The following is a 22,998-nucleotide window of genomic DNA, read 5'->3' as shown; positions in this document are numbered from 1 at the left end:
CATCTATATAGCAGTCAAATGGCAACAGGAGCTCTCTACTCTACTTCTTGTCAACATAGGTGTGCCACAAGGTTCCATATTAGATCCCCTGCTTTTTTTCCATCTTCACTAACCAGCTACACAAATCTACTCCTCTTGCCTCAGTCATCCAATATGCAGATGACTTAACCCTCATCTGTTCTGCATCTTCTCTTAAACAATTAGAAACCACTAATGAACAGTCCTTTTCTCAAGTAGAAACCTGGATAGCCAAAGTCAAACATATACTGAACCCATCCAAAACCAAGTTGATGCTCTTCCACCCCACTAAAACACCCAACACCCCTACAACATTTCAGATCCACTCCAGCAACAACACCACTATATCAGCCATCTCCCAAACAAAATTACTAGGTGTAATAGTCGACAATAAAATGAAATTTGACATACACCTAGGTCAGACCATTAAGAAGACTCACATTAAATTAGGCTCCCAGTAGAGAATCAAGCCTTTTCTTACTAAACACATTGGAGAAGACATAGCTAGAACCCATCTCCTGTCCACACTACTTTATACTTCCCCCATATTCACTAACCTAAGCAAAACAGAGCTATCTAAACTCAACTCCTCTTACAACAAAATAGTGAAATTGACCAACAATTCCCCATAGAGATCCCTTCTGCCCTACACCAACTAAATTGTTTAGAACTTCCCCATCTATTAACCTACACCCAGCTCAACTCTGCCCACAGAATCGTTCACCATCCTGAAAGAAACCCTGCTCTACAACAGATACTTTTTCCATATTCCACCACTCGACAACTCATATCCACTACATGGTAACAAAACACAAAATACAAAATACAAAATAAATAATGCAATCACAAATAATTCTCATAAAACTCTTCTTAAATGTATTCAAATGTAACAACAAGGCCAGAGACTCCTTCTATTCTAACTATATATCCAGTATCTGGAATACTATTCCACAATATATTGTAGACACTATCATCCCACTCCAATTTAAAAAACTTCTAAAACAATACCTCACAAACAACAGCATCAGCTCCTGTATCTGTCCTGGCTAGTTCCTCAAATCCTGAACTCTCTTCTCTATTCACTTTTGCCTGCATATCACTCTGTCCACTGTATCTTCTCCCTACTGTATTACATCTGTTCCCTTTTACCTCTCAACCTACTTCTTTCTCCTGCAACCTGCTCACCTTTATCCACTACTAACCTGCTTAACTTCCTACCTGGTCTCAATTATTTTTAACACGTCCTAACTTCATGTCCTAGACAGTTCTCTTGGATATGTATGTACAACTACCCCTCTAACCGCAACTAACTTGTACCTACACCAATAAAATTATATATTTAATTATTATGCATGTCACCCCCTTCATATTTGTATGACTTTGAATCTTGCTGTATCACTGGAATTAGTATTATGATATTCAGATTTTGTGAACTGACCAATGAAGCTTTTCTCCCCGGGCCTACACTGAAAATGGGGTTACACCCTGTTAGATAATCCCAGTAAACAAATGTAAAATATATAAATACATAAATAAATGACCATAGAAATAAAACACATCCTTTTTCTTTAGAACAACCACAGATGCAAATCACTTCCTTTTCTTCAAATGAAAAAGAGGGGCTGGCCAAGGTCGTTAACTGAAAGCAGCACAGTTCCTTTGCTCTGCTTCTTACAGTTCTTTCTGACAGGAATATATTGTCAGTTTCATCAGAATTCTAATAAAAGTGACATATTATCGAATTAGAAGGTATGAAGATTAATCTGGTTTAGAAATCTACAAATATTTCCCACATTTTCTTTTCATTTCACTAAGAAGAAAACTTCATAAATAAAGAAGATGAGTCATTCAAAGCCTGTAATACAAGAGAGCTGCATAAAAAAAGGAATTGCAACCACTTATTTGTTCTATTCAGGACATAGTTATAAAAATTGACAAAATGGACACAAAAATGGACAAAATAAAAGAAGACTACTTTAAACAAATACAGCTAATAGGTTCATAGGTTCATAGGTAGACATTAGGCTACTGGCCCTAGGGCCAATATAAGCCTAGCCAAATGGTACCCTGGCTTTTACCACCCAAGAAAATTATTTTCCTGTGCCCCTGTCAAGCAGAGCCACAGAAGTGATCCCCTGGGTGAATTTCCTATCTCCCATCCAATCATCAAGATTTTTCTTGAAGAGTGTTAATGGGGAGCTTTGTTTGATATAGATGGTTAGTTTGATCCAGAGTATGGGAAGTCTCTGGGACAGGAATCTATCCCTCCAGCATGTTCTGTTTATTGTGATGACAAGGTTTAGGTCCCTAGAGTGTGTAGCTTGGATGGACTGGGATTTCTTTAAGTAGAGCATGTCCAACATCTCTGGGTTTGACATAGCTTTGTATGTTAGGCAGAGATTGCCTCTGAGTTGGTGATATGAGACAGAGTAAAGATGGAGTTTTTTGAGACAGTCTGCGTAGGGCATCTGTTTGAGGCTGGTAATCCTCTTTGTGAGGTATTTCTGCGGCCTTTCCAGTTGTTGTAGATGTCTTGTGAGGTACATACCAAAAGGGGTGTTGTACTCTATAATGCGTCTAATGAGTGATGAGTAGAGGGGAACAATGACCTATTTTTTCCTGGATGAGAAAACTTTTGTGATGAGGTGTGCCATGTAGAAGGATTTCTTGACTACTGTGGTGATGTGATTATCAAAGGAGAGACTACTGTCCACCTGTGTCCCAAGGTCTCTTATCACACTTTCGGTGCTAAGTAGACTATCACCTATGTGGTAGTTCATGGGTACAGAGTTTTTACCAAAAGGGATGACAATGCATTTTTGGCATTGAGCTTGAGGCCATGAATTTGACACCAGGCATCTGTCTCAGTGAGGCTGTTTTGTAGGATGACCACATTGTTAGGAGTTTTGACTATGGCTCCTAGTTTGCAGTTATCTGCGAACTTTGTTAGCCAAAGACCTTCTGTGTTAGCCTGTACTTCATTGAAGTAGATACCAAACAGGAGAAGACCCAGGACTGAACCCTGTGGTACTCCACTTGTCACTGGTCTGAAGTTGGATTTAGTCTGCTACTTTCACAGTGTGGGTTCTGTCAGTGAGCCAGTTGGCAACCCATCTTGTGACATAGGGATTTATACCTAGTTTAGTGAGTTTATCTATAATTCCAGAGTGGGGGATGGTGTTGAAAGCCTTGGTGACCACTTCAAAGAAGTCTATCAGGTTTAGAAAACATGATATGCCTTTTACAAACCCGAACAGGGTAGTGTCCTGAGTTTGGAGGTTACCAGTGTCATTGTTTATAAGTTCCATGATGATACGTTCCATAGCCTTGCAGACTAGGCTCGTCAGGCTGATGGGGTGATAGTTCCTAGGGTCCATGGTGGCTCCCCCTTTATGGAGTGGGATAACCATTGCTGTGCACCATTCAGTGGGCACAAAGCCTGTGGTGAGGCTATGATTGAACATGGTACTTAGGTGGGGTGCCAGTTCATTCTGTAGTTCATGTAGAACACAGCCTGGGATGTTGTCAGGTTCCATGGATGCTGTGTTCTTGGCTTTGGAGAGTGTGATTTTTACCTGTGCAGCCGTGATTACAGGAACTTTGCATTCTTTCGGTATAGAGGTGGGCCCTTTTGGGGATGAGAGGGGGTAAAGTTAGCACTGAAACTATCTGCCAGGATGTTGGCAATATCAGTTGGTTCTGTATATTTAGTGCCATTGCACTGTAACTCAGAGCAGATCTGAGTGTTGCCATTGAGATTCTTGACATAGTTGTAGAATGCTTTGTGGTTGTCTTTAGAATCAGTAGCAATTTTGTTTTTGTAACTAGCTTTGGAGGATTTTATGAGGGATATCAGTTCTTACTGAGACTGGCCACGGAGTTCTTCCAGTCTTGGGATTTTACTCTTTTTTCCAACAGTTTCTCTCTTCTGTTGTGGAGTTTGTTTATGGCAGGGGAACCACAAGATTGGCTTCCTTTTTTTGGAGAATAGCATCTTGGTTCTGTTAGGGATTGCATGATCCATGCACTCATGTAAGTGCTTGGAAAGTGCATCTGTATAGGATTCAGCAGTCGTACCTCTATTGTCCGTCAGCATGGGTGTTGTGAAGTTTGCCACTTCTGTCTTAAGAAGCGTGAAGTTGGCTTTGGAGAATTTTTTTACAGTGGTGTTGCCAATGGGGGGTGGGGTGGGATGTGGATGTCTAGGGTGATTAGCTTGTGGTTGGATCTGACCAATGAGGATCTGACCTCTGGTGTGGAACACTGGTTGCCCATGTTGGCAATGACCAGGTCTAGGATATTGCTGCTCCTGGTGGGGGTGTGGATAAGTTGATCCAAAGCATTGGAATTTATGAATTCCAGAAAACGTTGAGCACAAGAGTTGTTACATGGTAATGAATGAAAAACACAAATAGCAGATCTGAAGGGATCTGTTACAGGCATAGATGGCAGATTAACAGAATGAGAAAACTGTATCAAGTTCATTTTACAACAAAATAACACACTATTGGAAAAGTTTGATGACCTAGAAAACAGAGCAAGGAGAAGCAACATAAAAATATATGGAATCTCAGAAGAAATGGAAGGAAGCAACATGATAAACATTTTAATATCCTGGATTCCAAAGGTTTTAAACCTAACAGAACTCTTGTCCTTTGAAAGTGAAAGGGCACACTGATCCTTAGTGACTATTCTCACAAACAGAAAGAAATATACAACCAAGATCAATCATAGTCAAATTCTTATCAACACAGGACAAAGACTTAATTTTAAACACAGAATGGTCCGCTGCACCTTTAAAAATTGTAACCTCCTACATCAGATTTGACAATAGCTATTCTTCTTTGGTAATGAAGAAAAGGAAAGCCTGCATACCTTTGTTAAAATCTTTGAAAAAGTAGGAATCAAGACTCATTTTGTCTTCCCTGCCAAAACTAGACTCTTTTTACCAAAGGAATACAAACTTTTGTCAACTTGGAAGATGCACAGCCCTATGTCCAAAAAAGAAAAGAAAAGAAAACAAAAAACATTATATCCACTACTGAAGATATGGATACCAGCACATCATTCAACAGACAAGCAACTAAAAATGACTGGTCTATCAAAGAAAAGAAAAAGTCTAGAAACAAATAAATCTTTTATCGACAATGTGAATCAATTAATGTAAATGACGATGCTTTAACATTTTCAAAGAAAGTCAACTAAAGGTAACTCATTTCATTTCTTAAATAATAAAAATAATATATAACAACATTATACAGTGATAGTATTAAAATAACTTTGGTGATAGCTTGGTGCAGATAATTGACTCCATTCTAATGTTGTGATAACTATAAAATCATATTAGTTTCATTATTTGCTTTTGAATGTTCCTATATACATAATAGTACACATAAAACAGGTTTAATAGTAAAGCTATTTTGGATACTATCATTTTTATTAGAGAAATGGGCATTTTCTGTTAATATGCTAACTAACACAGCTATACACATGATTGTGTGTTTATCCTTATTTAATAATCTTTTTAGTGTCTTGTTTAACTATTGGTCATTTTAAACATTAGAAAGGTTAAACATTGTAATGGAATGTTATATTCTTCATAAATATGTTTAATTTAAAGCTCAAAGCACATTAGATTACCATAGTAAATATTAAAAACATGGCTTTTCAGTTAATTCATGGTTTTTAGAATGCATGTGCGAGCTGATTAAGTTAAAACCTTTTCCTTCTAGTGCTATTTTCCAACTAATAATATATAACAGTGCTTCTGAGAGGTTTTTTACAGAGCAAGAGCTTCCATAACGTCAAACAGTATTCCATCTTTAGTAAAAAATGCTCACACACCAGAAAGGAAGTCCAGTACAACCTTTGATCTTCAGGAAGCAGGAAATGTGCAGAAAAGGAAGAAAAAAATCAAAATGCACTGTGTTAAAGGTTTGCATGAAATAGTTATTCTTTGTAACTGTTAGAATATTGTAAATAATGTTGATTTCAGTATAGATAAATGCCAATTTAAACCTTTTAATCAATCTTGTATTAAAATAATAAGGGGAAACTGTATAAGGTAACACATAGAAGGACATATTTTAATGTATCACCATTTGTAGTTTTTTGCCATATTCTTCAGTTATAGCAACAAAGTTGCTTCTAATGCCTTTTTCCTTGAAAAGTAAACCTGAAATAGTAAGAAAAGTGTCACCAACAGCAATATGTGTTTATTTTTTAATGCATGTAGTAGCCACATAATATTCCAAATTAAAAAAAAAACTGTCTCATAGAGCTAATAACACAAAACAGTGGTTAAGCTACTAAAGCTGCAAATTAAATAGATTCCCAGCATTCAGACATTCCACTAATAGTAGTCCAGTTTTAAGTTTAATATATTATAAAGTTAATTTTATAAAACAGTATTGCAAATATATTGGTTACAGAACATTATATCAAAACTGACATAAGCTGCACACATGTATTACAATGTGATGGCTCATATTATATATGCTGTTAGGTTAAAATTTCTTAATATATAAAATGTTTTATTCTACTTTCTTATAGTACAGAGATACAATGAGTGGTTATTCAACTGGTAGTTACCACCTTATCCATGAAAGAAATTTTCTTGTACAGTAAGCCTATCACTTCATATTTATCTCTGTAGGCAAATGCTTCCTCTTTATTCATAAATAATATCTATTAAGTATTTACATGTTTATTTGATAGAAGTAATAGTATAATAGTGTTTATTTTTATCATAGATTGGTTAGAAAGAAACTTGAATGTGAAATTCATCAAACCTAGAATGTTATGTTCTATGTTGAGGGGTGTAAATGTTCATTATTCTATTGTTTCTTTTTTGATTTTTTTCTTGCCCTTAGCAAATACTTATATTATTATATTCACATTTATCATTAAGTATTTACAAGAAACAGACTCTGAATATTATACACTTAGCAATGTCTATTTTAAAGTGTATTTCCTTGAATGGCAATGGATTGAACAATCCAATAATGATATTTAGTCTAAACATATGCTTACCACTACACAAATCTGATATTGTTTTCCTACAAGAAACACATTTAGTACCTGAAGATGCTAATAGACTCCTATTAAACATTATACTCTTTTGGTGGGATCTCAGTTCAAATCTAAAATAAGAGGTATTTTAACATTATGGAAAAAAAACAGTAAAAACAACTAAAATTATAGATAAATACTCAGATAAAATATTATGTTGGGCATAGAAGTAATGCAATTAGAGAAAAAAATACTACACTCTCATAAATGCATACTGGATACCAGGCATGGGGGTGAATACTGTTAAAAAACGCATAGACATTGTCACAACATATTCTAAAGGTGAATTATTATTTACTAAAGACTTTAATTGTATATTATCTATCAATGAAACTACAAATAAAATAAAGTAAAATCCTCAGTAGCAAAATGCTTGAAAAATTACACAAATTCTATGAATCTGAGAGAGATATCTAATCTAAAATGACCAAATTCTTTGAAATTCATGCATTATTCATATAGATTTGGAACTCAAATAAACATATACAAAGTTTTAGTCTCAAATTTGATATATTCTAAGTTAAAGGATGCATTGATTGTTTCATGTCCACTGTCTGACCACATTGTTATAAAGATTAAATTAACAATAAGCTGAAACAACTTTCAGGAATGGTATTTAAAAGAAATAAATCAAATCATAGCCCTATGCAATAATGGAGACGTTTCTTATTCTATTCTTTGAGACAAATTGAAAGCAGTTTTATATGGCACGATTAAAAACTGGTATATAGCAAAAAGGCAATAATTGGAAAAGGAATTAGCAAACCTCCAAATGAAAATTGACAAATTAAAACTGAATCTAAAACCTAATGATATAAATGTAAATAGTTAAAAATTTAAACAAGAAATATATAGAAATACATCAACACAATATTTCTATTAACTTAGAGAAAATTAAACTACAATCATACTCAATAAATCCAAAAAGCTTACATAAATTAGCAATTAGATCAAAATGCATGAACAATGGTAACCACATTAAAGAAACTATGTATAAAGATAGAGATAAAACAAAGAAAGTTACAGACCTGAATGATATATTAAAATGCATTAGAAACTATTATGATGAAATAAATAAATCAAAACCAATTTCAAACAGTGATAATTTTAGATGGATTTTTAAAAGATGATATATAAGAAAAAAACTGTCAAAAGAACAAATACTTAAAATGGATAAGCCCTTCTCCTTTAGAGAATTAAAAGAACAAGTTAAAATATAACATTTAATAAAACACCAGGACTAGATGGGATAATTTCAGAACTGTACAAACTAATGCCTGATTTGAAGAAGTTAAGAATGTATCTACTCTAACTCCATCTTTGAAATATTACCTTTTTTCCCCATATTAAAACCAAACTATGATCCAGTTTCTTGTTCATCTTATTGTCCTCTATCTATTTTAAATGCAGATTATAAAGTATTCATGTCAGTCTTAGCTAAGAGATTAAACTCAATACATGCTTGCTTAATAAAGGAATATGAAACAGGCTTTATAATTAATAGAAAAGCACATGGCAATTTGTGTAGGTTATTTTTTTTTATTTACATTGCAAATAAAAACAAAAATGACTTGTCTAGAAGAAGCCTGGACATAAGTGAAACATTTTGATTCAATAAACTGGTCCTATCTGTTTAGGAACAAAAAAATTCAGAGCCAGCAAAACGGTGACATAAAAATTTTGTATTAAATGAAAATCACAGCATGTTACAAACCGGTTTCGGCTGGCAAAGCACAGCCTTCTTCAGTGTACAAAAAGTCAATACAAAGAACAATAGCTGAATATATACTGATAGCAACAGTCCCATTGGTTGATTGTCATAAATGTTCATTAAGTCCCGGTGGGAACAGGGCACCCAGTCTAATTATTCATTTTCTTTCCTTTGCATTAAGTATAGAGTGCCATTGAGATTTATTGGCCCTATTGCCAAAAATCATATCAATGATGATAAAATTAAATTTACTTGTGGGATGTGCTGTAGTGTGTTTGTACAGAGCATTATATATCTTTTTTTGTTTAATATTACTTTGGTGCTCAGAGATTCTAATCCTGAGGGGTCTGGACGTTTGTCCAACATAGAAAGCACCGCAGCTGCAAGAAGCTAAATAAATAATCCAATCACTGGAACAGTTAGAAAAGAATTGTAAATCAAAAACTTTTGGACAATTGCGTGTAGAAAATTGTTTGGACTTTTGCATGTATTTACAATTGTTGCAATGTCCACATGGAAAGCACCCCTCTAAAGGTTCCCCTGTCAATGTTGTTTGTATCAATTCAGATGATTTGTTGTCTCTATGTTTATAATGATTAAAGAAGGAATTTAAATTCTTAACTTTCCTATAGGAAAAAAGACAACTTTCAGGAATGATACTGTTTAACTCCATGTCACATTGTAAAATATTCCAATGTCTCCTCACACTTTGGATGAGACGATTTGAATTGCGTGCAAATGTAGTTATGAATCTAAGGGGTTGACCAGTTAAATTAGTACGTGTCTTGTATGTTAATAGGTCACTTCTATTCAAAGAGCTAACCTTATTGCTGGCCATAGCAATATTGCCACTTTTGTAACCACGTGATCTGAATCTGTTGGTAATATCTGATTTATGTTTCAGATAGGTGCTATCGTCAGAACAAATACGTTTCGTATGAATTGTGACTTGGGTATATTGCGTGCAATGTGGGGTGGATGATAACTTGAAGCATGCAAGATTGTATTGTATTCTGGAAACTTCCTGTATATCTCAGTTAATAATGTATGATCCGGTGCCCTCTGAATTAGGACATCCAGAAATGTAATGGTTTCCTTGTCATAGTTGATAGTGAAATGCAGGCCCCATTCATTATTGTTGAGATATGTCACAAAGTCCAGTAATGAGCCTTCATCCCCCCTCCACACCAACCACACATCATCAAGATACCGTCTCCATATATCAATCCCCTCCAGAAATATGTTCCTCCTGTCATCATAAATTAAGTGTTTCTCAACAAACGCCATGAAGAGATCAGCATATATGGGGGCAAAGGATGCCCCCATCGCTGTCCCTTTGGTTTGCCAGAAGCATTGTCCCTTATAATAAAAAACATTGCTAGTAAGGACATAATGTGCCAAATCCACCAGAAATTTATTGAAGTCAGAACCATATAAGTTGGAGACTTCGAGCCAATAAGCCAGGGCAAGCAGCCCATCCTGGTGTGAAATGTTGGTATACAAGGCACTTACGTCTAAGGAACATAGAAACCAATCTGGATCAAGTTGTGTGTTAGAAATAATCTGCAAAAAATTTGTTGTATCTTGTAAGCGTGATCGAATGTTGGAAAGCAAAGGCTTCAAATATTTGGTCAAGAATAAGGAGAGGGGTTCTGTAATATAACCCTTACCCGAGACAATAGGTCTGCCAGGTGGATGTGAAAGATCCTTATGAACTTTAGGCAGAAAATATATGTATTGGTTAATGGGATCATGAACCAAGAGTTGGTTCATGATGTCATCAGAAATGATAGCCTCATCCTTAGCCTGTCTTAAGAATGTCTCAATTTGTTTCTTAAACATCTTAGTGGGATCAATAACCATGTGTGAATAATATCTAACATCATTTAATTGTCGTAATGCTTCCTTATCGTAGTCAGTCCAGTTTAGTACCACCACAGCCCCACCTTTGTCAGCTGAAATTATCACAATTTCTCTGTTATTTTGAAGTTCAAAAATAGCTTGTCTTTCATAAAAAGAAAGATTATTATGTTGTAATGAAATATCCAAACTCAAAAAATGCAAATCCTTAAGTACACTGTTCTGAAACTGCAACACCATCTGGTGCATAGGTGGAGAAAAGTTCGATCTATGATATATAAATCTATCATGATCATAAATAACATCACTATCACCAAAAAATAACTTCAAATTTAACAAACGATAAAAATTCACAACATCCAGTGGAAAAGATTCCTCTGACACAGTGAAACCTGGAATAAAAGAAAGACCTTTATTCAATATTCGTAACTGAATAGGAGATAGTTCAAAGCATGATAAGTTAAGGACATTGTGACATGGATTTGTCATTTCGCCAGAGCAAAATTCAGAAGACCCTGAATGTTCTCTATTTCTATGGTGTTTCCGTCCTCCCCGCCTGGTTTTGGGCCTAAAGGGGTGGACCTTGATATTCTTTTTGGGGTCGGTGACTCTGAGACTGTTGTGGCTTCATTTTCTGTGCCAGATGAAGTGTCCTCAAAAGAGGATATTGTCTCACTCTCTTGCCTTTTTAATATAGATCTTGGTCGTTTCCTTTTGTTGTTAGATTTAAAAGGAATGGGTGAAAACCTAACATGTTTGGAACTGGACATAAAAGGATTCCCCCTCCTATAATCTTTCTGGTCCCTAGCAAATTTTTTGGTTTTTCTGGATTTAAGTTCAGGGTCAAACTTACGTAAATCAGAAGCCACCTTGTTTAATGAACTCTTAAAGAATGGTTCTTTCTCATAAGTTTCCAATTTGTTGACTAGAGTATTGCTATCCTCTAATTCTTTGTCAATGGCCCTATTGTGGAACTTCAGTAGTTCCACAACAAAAGCCATTGTTGCTTCCTGCTGTATTTTATTCCAATTGGAATTGAGTTCCTCATCCGCATTGTTAACATGGGGAACAGTGCGAACACGTAAACCCCTTGGGGTGATTCCCGCAGTCTGGTAAGCCTTAAATAGCTTACTGTGCCAAATATTAGATCTTAAAGATCTAAGATGATTATTTAAGTTTCCAAAAAGTAATCCACAGTTGGATTCAGAATCAACCAAATCGGACCCCCCAGTGTTCCCTGTGGATGACCCTAGTCCAAAGACCTCGAGGTCCTCTCTATCAGAGACCATCCCCCGAATGAAACTGGAAAAATCCATCACACCAACAATAATGGCTCACAAACAACCACGTTGATGTATGTACAAATATAAATGGACCATAACAGGAAAAAGTATCCTAAAAACCACCTGCATCCAATATATTCAAAAGCGGAACACTGAGAAAAAACCCTGGTTAATTTGTAGAAATAACCAAATATACTGCCACTAATCATAAACTAGTCAACAAACCGGAAACAGAAGAGCCCAATTATAAATGACACTTGACTAATCCAAAAATATGGCCAAATTGTATAATATAAAAATTGTGCAGGCCAAAGCACTGAGAAATGATCAAAAAGTTAAAAATAATAATATAGGGGCCCATAGAGGAGTATAGGACTGAGAAATATAAATAGGTATATATAGCCAAAGGACAAAATATTATAGCATAAATCAAATATTATATTATATTATGGTCCAAATGTAGAATCAAAAGTAATGACTCAATATGTCAGGCCCAAAAGTCATAGCCCTGTCACTAAATGACTGATTCGAAAAACTCAAGAAGATGATAATGTAGTTATCATACAAAAAATATATAGTACCCCCAAGTGAAATAATGTGTGTATATGCCAATATAAATACACTATAGTTGAATAAACATACAGTGAACCCTTGCTGGATCAAGAATGACAAGTTCACATTCAACTACCAAAATTGTTGATTCATTTTACATAATAAATTATGAATATCCTGTGGTTCATTCATAAAATATCCATATTCTACCACTAATCAAAAAAAGGGGGGGAGGGAATAAACACACCATAATAATGGAAAATATGATTATACATTCACCAATAAATGGTATTGATGTTTTAAAGAACACATTTGTAACATTCATTCCCTAAAGTAAGTAGAACATAAAATTAGTATGTACAGTTGGAATCATATACATATGAATGATATATTGACCAAATTGTTGTTAACCATAAGCATAAATAGAACTTGAGAGACCTTGAGCTATTCAGACTGTGTATCAGCTTAGTAACAGGCTAATTAGAACAGTAATAGCTATCAAAGTTGTATAAAAATAATAATTGCAATACTGCCCCATAGCACTTAGAAAATATAATATATATAGGCCATAACCCAGAGGAGACAGACCAAAATATGATAATCAAATCTGGAGAGTGAGCACAAATATTTCAATTATGAAAAAAATGTCAAAATCCAAAACATACAATCCAAGCTTGATATACAAAATTGTGCAAACCGTACGCCTAATTTGCAAACAACTATTGTGAAGAAAGAACAATTAAAGTCCTCGTGGCTGTCCAATAGTCTCTTCAAACCGTTCCTGTTCGTTCCCAAATGCGATGCCATAAACAGTCCATGCAAAAAGCACAATCAAAATTGTAGTTGGGACACAGTAATGTAGTGCGTTATCCAAATAACCCGATATATTGTAATCCCAAAGAAAAAATGGTTTCAAATGGCCCCCACAGCTTGGAAAAATCTAATGATCAATATGGAACATTCCTAACCAAAGCGGTTTAACCCTAATGTCGTTTTGTTCAAAAATTGCGTACTGAAAGACACGCAAACAGAGTTTCCTCAACCAACGATAGTTTGGTAATCCCCGCTGCAATAGAAAGAAAATGTAAAGTCAGACCTGTTGATGTACCAAAAACAATGTCCCAAAACACTTGATGTAACAAAAGCAGGTTTCTTTGCAAGCAATAGAGCCCGTAATTCACCAACAGACTTGACCGGACTAAAAATCAACTTTCAATACGGCAAGTTCCCACATAATGCCAAAACGAGTTTCCTCAAACAACAAAAGTTTGATGATCCCCGCCACAAATGAAAGGAAATATAAAGTCCAACCTGTTAGTATGCAAAAAACAATGTCCCGAAACACTGAATGTACAAAAGCAGGTTTCTTGAGAAACAATGAGGCCCGTGACATGCCAACAGACTTAGCCGGACCAAAATTCAACTTCCAAATGCAACAAGTTCCCACACGATATGGAGACAGCAGCCAAATTAAAGATAAAGCCAAATGGGAAAGCAGCTATGAAAAATTATTGGAATCCAGACAAAAAGCTGAATGTTGGATGCTGCACAAAAAATTGCTTACAGCAGTCCCAAAGTCACCGGCCCCATCCTGATAGTTATGTTTCTTGAGCTGTGCAGTTGCTACCGTGCAGGAGGTTTTCTTTTGTGTTACACTTCCTTCCACATCCTGCTGGGGCCGGTGACTTTGGGACTGCTGTAAGCAATTTTTTGTGCAGCATCCAACATTCAGCTTTTTGTCTGGATTCCAATAATTTTTCATAGCTGCTTTCCCATTTGGCTTTATCTTTAATTTGGCTGCTGTCTCCATATCGTGTGGGAACTTGTTGCATTTGGAAGTTGAATTTTGGTCCGGCTAAGTCTGTTGGAGTATCATGGGCCTCATTGTTTCTCAAGAAACCTGCTTTTGTACATTCAGTGTTTCGGGACATTGTTTTTTGCATACTAACAGGTTTGACTTTACATTTCCTTTCATTTGTGGCGGGGATCATCAAACTTTTGTTGTTTGAGGAAACTCGTTTTGGCATTATGTGGGAACTTGCCGTATTGAAAGTTGATTTTTAGTCCGGTCAAGTCTGTTGGTGAATTACGGGCTCTATTGCTTGCAAAGAAACCTGCTTTTGTTACATCAAGTGTTTCAGGACATTGTTTTTGGTACATCAACAGGTCTGACTTTACATTTTCTTTCTATTGCAGCGGGGATTACCAAACTATCGTTGGTTGAGGAAACTCTGTTTGCGTGTCTTTCAGTACGCAATTTTTGAACAAAACGACATTAGGGTTAAACCGCTTTGGTTAGGAATGTTCCATATTGTTCATTAGCTTTTTCCAAGCTGTGGGGGCCATTTGAAACCATTTTTTCTTTGGGATTACAATATATCGGGTTATTTGGATAACGCACTATATTACTGTGTTCCAACTACAATTTGGATTGTGCTTTTTGCATGGACTGTTTATGGCATCGCATTTGGGAACGAACAGGAACGGTTTGAAGAGACTATTGGACAGCCATGAGGACTTTAATTGTTCTTTCTTCACAATAGTTGTTTGCAAATTAGGCGTACGGTTTGCACAATTTTGTATATCAAGCTTGGATTGTATGTTTTGGTCTTTGACATTTTTTTCATAATTGAAATATTTGTGCTCACTCTCCAGATTTGATTATTACATTTTGGTCTGTCTATTCTGGGTTATGGCCCATATATATTATATTTTCTAAGTGCTATGGGGCAGTATTGCAATTATTATTTTTATACAACTTTGATAGCTATTACTGTTCTAATTAGCCTGTTACTAAGCTGATATACAGTCTGAATAGCTTAAGGTCTCTCAAGTTCTATTTATGCTTATGGTTAACAACAATTTGGTCAATATATCATTCATATGTATATGATTCCAACTATACATAATAATTTTATGTTCTACTTACTATAGGGAATGAATGTTACAAATGTGTTCTTTAAAACATCAATACCATTTATTGGTGAATGTATAATCATATTTTCCATTTATTATGGTGTGTTTATTCCCTCCCCCCCTTTTTTTGATTAGTGGTAGAATATGGATATTTTATGAATGAACCACAGGATATTCATAATTTATTATGTAAAATGAATCAACAATTTTGGTAGTTGAATGTGAACTTGTCATTCTTGATCCAGCAAGGGTTCACTGTATGTTTATTCAACTATAGTGTATTTATATTGGCATATCTACACATTATTTCACTTGGGGGTACTATATATTTTTTGTATGATAACTACATTATCATCTTCTTGAGTTTTTCGAATCAGTCATTTAGTGACAGGGCAATGACTTTTGGGCCTGACATATTGAGTCATTACTTTTGACTCTACATTTGGACTACAATACAATATAATATTTGATTTATGCTATAATATTTTGTCCTTTGGCTACATATACCTATTTATATTTCTCAGTCCTATACTCCTCTATGGGTCCCTATATTATTATCATTTTTAACTTTTTGATCATTTCTCAGTGCTTTGGCCTGCATAATTCTTATATTATACAATTCGGTCATATTTTTGGATTAGTCAAGTGTCATTTATAATTGGGCTCTTCTGTTTCCGGTTTGTTGACTAGTTTATGATTAGTGGCAGTATATTTGGTTATTTCTACAAATCAACCAGGATTTTTTCTCAGTGTTCCGCTTTTGAATATATTGGACGCAGGTGGTTTTTAGGATACTTTTTCCTGTTATGGTCCATTTATATTTGTACATACATCAACGTAGTTGTTTGTGAGCCATTATTGTTGGTGTGATGGATTTTTCCAGTTTCATTTGGGGGCTGGTCTCTGATAGAGAGGACCTCGAGGTCTTTGGACTAGGGTCATCCACAGGAACACTGGGGGGTCCGATTTGGTTGATTCTGAATCCAACTGTGGATTACTTTTTGGAAACTTAAATAAACATCTTAGATCTTTAAGATCTAATATTTGGCACAGTAAGCTATTTAAGGCTTACCAGACTGTGGGAATCACCCCAAGGGGTTTACGTGTTCGCACTGTTCCCCATGTTAACAATGCGGATGAGGAACTCAATTCCAATTGGAATAAAATACAGCAGGAAGCAACAATGGCTTTTGTTGTGGAACTACTGAAGTTCCACAATAGGGCCATTGACAAAGAATTAGAGGATATCAATACTCTAGTCAACAAATTGGTAACTTATGAGAAAGAACCATTCTTTAAGAGTTCATTAAACAAGGTGGCTTCTGATTTACGTAAGTTTGACACTGAACTTAAATCCAGAAAAACCAAAAAATTTGCTAGGGACCAGGAAGATTATAGGAGGGGGAATCCTTTTATGTCCAGTTCCAAACATGTTAGGTTTTCACCCATTCCTTTTAAATCTAACAACAAAAGGAAATGACCAAGATCTATATTAAAAAGGCAGGAGAGTGAGACAATATCCTCTTTTGAGGACACTTCATCTGGCACAGAAAATGAAGCCACAACAGTCTCAGAGTCACCGACCCCAAAAAGAATATCAAGGTCCACCCCTTTAGGCCCAAAACCAGACGGGGAGGACGGAAACACCATAGAAATAGAGAACATTCAGGGTCTTCTGAATTTTGCTCTGGCGAAATGACAAATCCATGTCACAATGTCCTTAACTTATCATGCTTTGAACTATCTCCTATTCAGTTACAAATATTGAATAAAGGTCTTTCTTTTATTCCAGGTTTCACTGTGTCAGAGGAATCTTTTGCACTGGATGTTGTGAATTTTTGTCGTTTTTTAAATTTGAAGTTATTTTTTGGTGATAGTGATGTTATTTATGATCATGATAGATTTATATATCATAGATCGAACTTTTCTCCACCTATGCATCAGATGGTGTTGCAGTTTCAGAACAGTGTACTTAAGGATTTGCATTTTTTGAGTTTGGATATTTCATTACAACATAATAATCTTTCTTTTGATGAAAGACAAGCTATTTTTGAACTTCAAAATAACAGAGAAATTGTGATAATTTCAGCTGACAAAGGTGGGGCTGTGGTGGTACTAAACTGGACTGACTACGATAAGGAAGCATTATGACAATTAAATGATGTTAGATATTATTCACACATGGTTACTGATCCCACTAAGATGTTTAAGAAACAAATTGAGACATTCTTAAGACAGGCTAAGGATGAGGCTATCATTTCTGATGACATCATGAACCAACTCTTGGTTCATGATCCCATTAACCAATACATATATTTTCTGCCTAAAGTTCATAAGGATCTTTCACATCCACCTGGCAGACCTATTGTATCGGGTAAGGGTTATATTACAGAACCCCTCTCCTTATTCTTGACCAAATATTTGAAGCCTTTGCTTTCCAACATTCGATCATGCTTACAAGATACAACGAATTTTTTGCAGATTATTTCTAACACACAACTTGATCCAGATTGGTTTCTATGTTCCTTAGACGTAAGTGCCTTGTATACCAACATTTCACACCAGGATAGGCTGCTTGCCCTGGCTTATTGGCTCGAAGTCTCCAACTTATATGGTTCTGACTTCAATAAATTTCTGGTGGATTTGGCACATTATGTCCTTACTAGCAATGTTTTTTATTATAAGGAACAATGCTTCTGGCAAACCAAAGGGACAGTGATGGGGGCATCCTTTGCCCCCATATATGCTGATCTCTTCATGGCGTTTGTTGAGAAACACTTAATTTATGATGACAGGAGGAACATATTTCTGGAGGGGATTGATATATGGAGATGGTATCTTGATGATGTGTGGTTGGTGTGGAGGGGGGATGAAGGCTCATTACTGGACTTTGTGACATATCTCAACAATAATGAATGGGGCCTGCATTTCACTATCAACTATGACAAGGAAACCATTACATTTCTGGATGTCCTAATTCAGAGGGCACCGGATCATACATTATCAACTGAGATATACAGGAAGTTTCCAGAATACAATACAATCTTGCATGCTTCAAGTTATCATCCACCCCACATTGCACGCAATATACCCAAGTCACAATTCATACGTGCGAAACGTATTTGTTCTGACGATAGCACCTATCTGAAACATAAATCAGATATAATCAACAGATTCAGATCACGTGGTTACAAAAGTGGCAATATTGCTATGGCCAGCAATAAGGTTAGCTCTTTGAATAGAAGTGACCTATTAACATACAAGACACGTACTAATTTAACTGGTCAACCCCTTAGATTCACAACTACATTTGCACGCAATTCAAATCGTCTCATCCAAAGTGTGAGGAGACATTGGAATATTTTACAATGTGACATGGAGTTAAACAGTATCATTCCTGAAAGTTGTCTTTTTTCCTATAGGAAAGGGAAGAATTTAAATTCCTTCTTTAATCATTATAAACACAGAGACAACAAATCATCTGAATTGATACAAACAACATTGACAGGGGAACCTTTAGAGGGGTGCTTTCCATGTGGACATTGCAACAATTGTAAATACATGCAAAAGTCCAAACAATTTTCTACGCGCAATTGTCCAAAAGTTTTTGATTTACAATTCTTTTCTAACTGTTCCAGTGATTGGATTATTTAGGTTCATAGGTTCATAGGTTCATAGGTTCATACTAGGCTATCTGCCCAAGGGCATTTATAAGCCTAGCCCATAGTTATGTGGCTTTCGCCACCCCTTTAGTTTGAATAAAAACTATGCCTATCATTTTGCTGTGCCTCTGTCAAGCAGTGACACTGAAGTAATCCCTGGGGTATATCTGCAATCTCCCATCCATTGGTCAAGATTCCTCTTGAACAAGGCCAGAGAGGTGCTCTGCCTCACATGTACCGGGATTTTGTTCCACAGCATAGGAGTCTCTGGGTGATGAATCTGTCCCTCCAGCACGTTCTATTTATAACCGTGTCAAGGTTTAAGTCTCCGCCCTTGTGGTTCTGAGGGATCTAGATTTTTTGAGGTGAAGCATATTCATCAAATCTGGGTTTGATATGGCCTTATATGTCAGGCACAGGTCACCTCTGAGCAAGCGGTATGAGACTGAATAGAGCTGGAGTTCTTTCAGTCGGGCAGCATAAGACATATTTTGAGACCCTTTATCCTTTTGGTGAGGAACTTTTGGGGCCTTTCAAGCTGCAGCAGGTGTCTGGTCAGATACATTCCAACGGGGCATTGTACTCAATCATAGGTCTAATGAGTGATGAGTACAGGGGGACGATGACCTCCCTTGATCTAGATGTGAATCCCTTCATGATCAGGTGGGTGATATAGAAGGTTTTCCTAACTACTTTAGCAACATGAGTGTCAAACGGAAGGCTACTGTCAACCTGGGTCCCCAGATCTCTGATGACTTTTCTGTGCTCACTGGATTGCCACCTATATGGTAGCTAGGGTAACCTTGTTTTTCCCGAAGGGTATGACTATGCCTTTTTTGGCGTTTAACTTCAGGCCATGGCTCTGGCACCAGTTATCCATTTCTGTGAGGCCCTTCTGGAGGATATCTGTGTCAGATGTGTTTTCGACTATGGCGCCCAGTTTGCAGTCATCTGCAAACTTTGTCAGCCATAACCCTCCTGTGTTTGCTTGTACTTCAGAAAAGTAGATGCCGAACAAGAGTGGACCCAGGACTGAGCCCTGTGGGACACCACTTGTGACAGGCTTTGAGTCTGACATGGCTCCAGCAACTCTGACCCTGTGGGTTCTGTCACTTAGCCAGTTTGCAACCCATCTTGTGATGTATGGGTTTACATTCAAGCTGATGAGTTTTTCGATGATACCTGAGTGGGGTATTGTGTCGAAGGCCTTTGCCAGGTCAAGGTAGGCTGTATGGACTGCCTTTCCCTCATCAATGGCCTTGGTGACTGTCTCGAAAAAGTCAACCAAGTTTAAGAGGCAGGATCTGCCTTTGACAAAGCCAAACTGGGTTGGATCCAAAGTCTGCAAGTTCCCTATGTCTTTATTTATGAGTTCCATTGTGATCCTCTCCATGGCTTTGCAGATAAGGCTTGTCAAGCTAATGGGGCGGTAATTTCCAGGGTCTGTGGAGGCACCGCCTTTATAAAGTGGGACCACAGTCGCCGTGCGCCACTCCTTGGGTACGTATCCTGAGGTGAGGCTAAGATTAAACAGCTGTCCTAACTGTGGGTTTAATTCCTCGTTGAGTTCATGAAGCACACAGCCGGGGACACCATCCGGTCCCATGGATGCTGTGTTTTTTGCCTTAGTGAGGGCAGTTCCCACCTGGGAGTTGGAGATGTTTGGGGGCTACAATCCTCTGGAATAGATATCTCTCCTTTGGGGAGGGGGAGAAGTTTGCACTGAACCTGTCAGCCAGTATGTTGGCAATGTGTGTAGGTTCAGTAATTTTCACATCATTTTGAACTAATTCTGAGCATATCTGGGAGTTTCCTCCTAGGTTTCTAACATAGCTAAAGAAGGCCTTATGATTCTCTTTTGAGTCCTTGGCGATTTTTCTCTCAAAATTTGCCTTGGATGATTTTATGAGAGCTCTTAGTTTTTAACTTATAATGATCAAAGGTGTCTTACCTTTCAAGGATTTTGCTCTATCTTGTAGTAGCTTCCTCCTTTTGTTGTAGAGCTTGTTTATGGCTGGGGTCCACCAGACTGGACGCTTGCCTTTGGTACAGAGAGTCTTAGTTTTGTTTGGGATTGCCTGATCCATGCAGTCCTGTAGGTGCTGGTAGAAGGCATTTGTAAGTGATTCAGCGGTTTGAGTAATGTTTACCACTGGCTCAGGGGCTTTAAAGGAGACCACACTAGTTTTTAGAAGTGTGAAATCGGCTTTTGAGAAGTTTTTCACTGTGGTCTTTTTTGTTTCAGGTGGGGGCGGGATGAGGACCTCATTTATTTAGCTTCCTGCAGTTGCGGTGCTTTCTATGTTGGACAAACGTCCAGACCCCTCAGGATTAGAATCTCTGAGCACCAAAGTAATATTAAACAAAAAAAGATATATAATGCTCTGTACAAACACACTACAGCACATCCCACAAGTAAATTTAATTTTATCATCATTGATATGATTTTTGGCAATAGGGCCAATAAATCTCAATGGCACTCTATACTTAATGCAAAGGAAAGGAAATGGATAATTAGACTGGGTGCCCTGTTCCCACCGGGACTTAATGAACATTTATGACAATCAACCAATGGGACTGTTGCTATCAGTATATATTCAGCTATTGTTCTTTGTATTGACTTTTTGTACACTGAAGAAGGCTGTGCTTTGCCAGCCGAAACCGGTTTGTAACATGCTGTGATTTTCATTTAATACAAAATTTTTATGTCACCATTTTGCTGGCTCTGAATTTTTTTGTTCCTGATAGTTATGTTTCTTGAGCCGTGTAGTTGCTACCGTGCAGGAGGTTTTCTTTTGTGTTACCCTATCTGTTTAGCACATTAAAAGAATATAACTTTTCTAATGAATTCATAGAACTAATTCATTTTATATATGTTAACTCAGTCTTATGTAAAAATAGGCTCTTTCATATCTAGTCCCTTTAAAATTGTAAAAGGAACAAAACAAGGATGTCCATTATCCCCTTTATTATTTGCATTGCAATAGAACCTTTCACTACCTTGATACAGCAAAATATAGATATAAAAGGCTATAAATTAAATGAAAATCTTTCCCCTAATATCCAGTTGTTTGCTGATGATAATTTTATTCCCTAGCGGAAATGTTGAAACATTTCTAGAACATTTAATACAATATATGGACTTCTTTGAAAAGCTATCAGGGCTAAAATTCAATCAAAATAAAGCAAATACATTGCTAATAGATGACCAGATAGCAGAATAGTCATTGAATCAACCTATAAGCAATAAATAACAACTAATTATTAAGAAGTAATCAATACTATAACAAAATTACCAGACATGTGGAACAAATTATTCTTTACTTTTGAGGACAGGCTAACTCTAATTAAAATAATAGTATTACCAAATATTTTATACATCAGACAATCACTAATACCCCCACTATCAAAAGCAATTATAAAAAGTTAAAACTCCATTTTAATAAAGTTCTTGTGTCATACAAAAAACTAGAATTTCCCAACATTGGTACACTTTAGATTGGGAAGAGGGAGGTATAGCTTTTCCTAACACTGAAATATATATTATATCTATGATTACAAAAACAGTTTATAAGTGGCTAGATTCTTTTTTACCTCATGATGGAAATCAATTTATGAAACATTGATAACACAAAACAATAAAAATATAATTGAGCCATTTATAAATATTGATAAAATATATTCATATGGATTATAAAAGGTTATGTATTGAATGAAAAACACCAATATATCCTCTTTCTATTTATGAATTCGAAAGACATGCATAAATGGGCATGCCTTCAGTGAAGGTTGAATGTCGAGCTGGTACCTCGACTTTCGTGAAAATCTACTGCCAATCATTAGCGGACCGGAGTCCCACTGTGGCGACCCCTAACCAGGAAAAGCCGAAAGACAACAACAACAACATTCTTATATTAGTTAAAAT

Source organism: Protopterus annectens, chromosome 4.part1, assembly GCF_019279795.1.
Source record: "Protopterus annectens isolate FY-2018-M chromosome 4.part1, PAN1.0, whole genome shotgun sequence".
NCBI classification, from domain to species: Eukaryota; Metazoa; Chordata; order Ceratodontiformes; family Protopteridae; genus Protopterus; species Protopterus annectens.
This window is presented reverse-complemented; position numbering follows the sequence as displayed.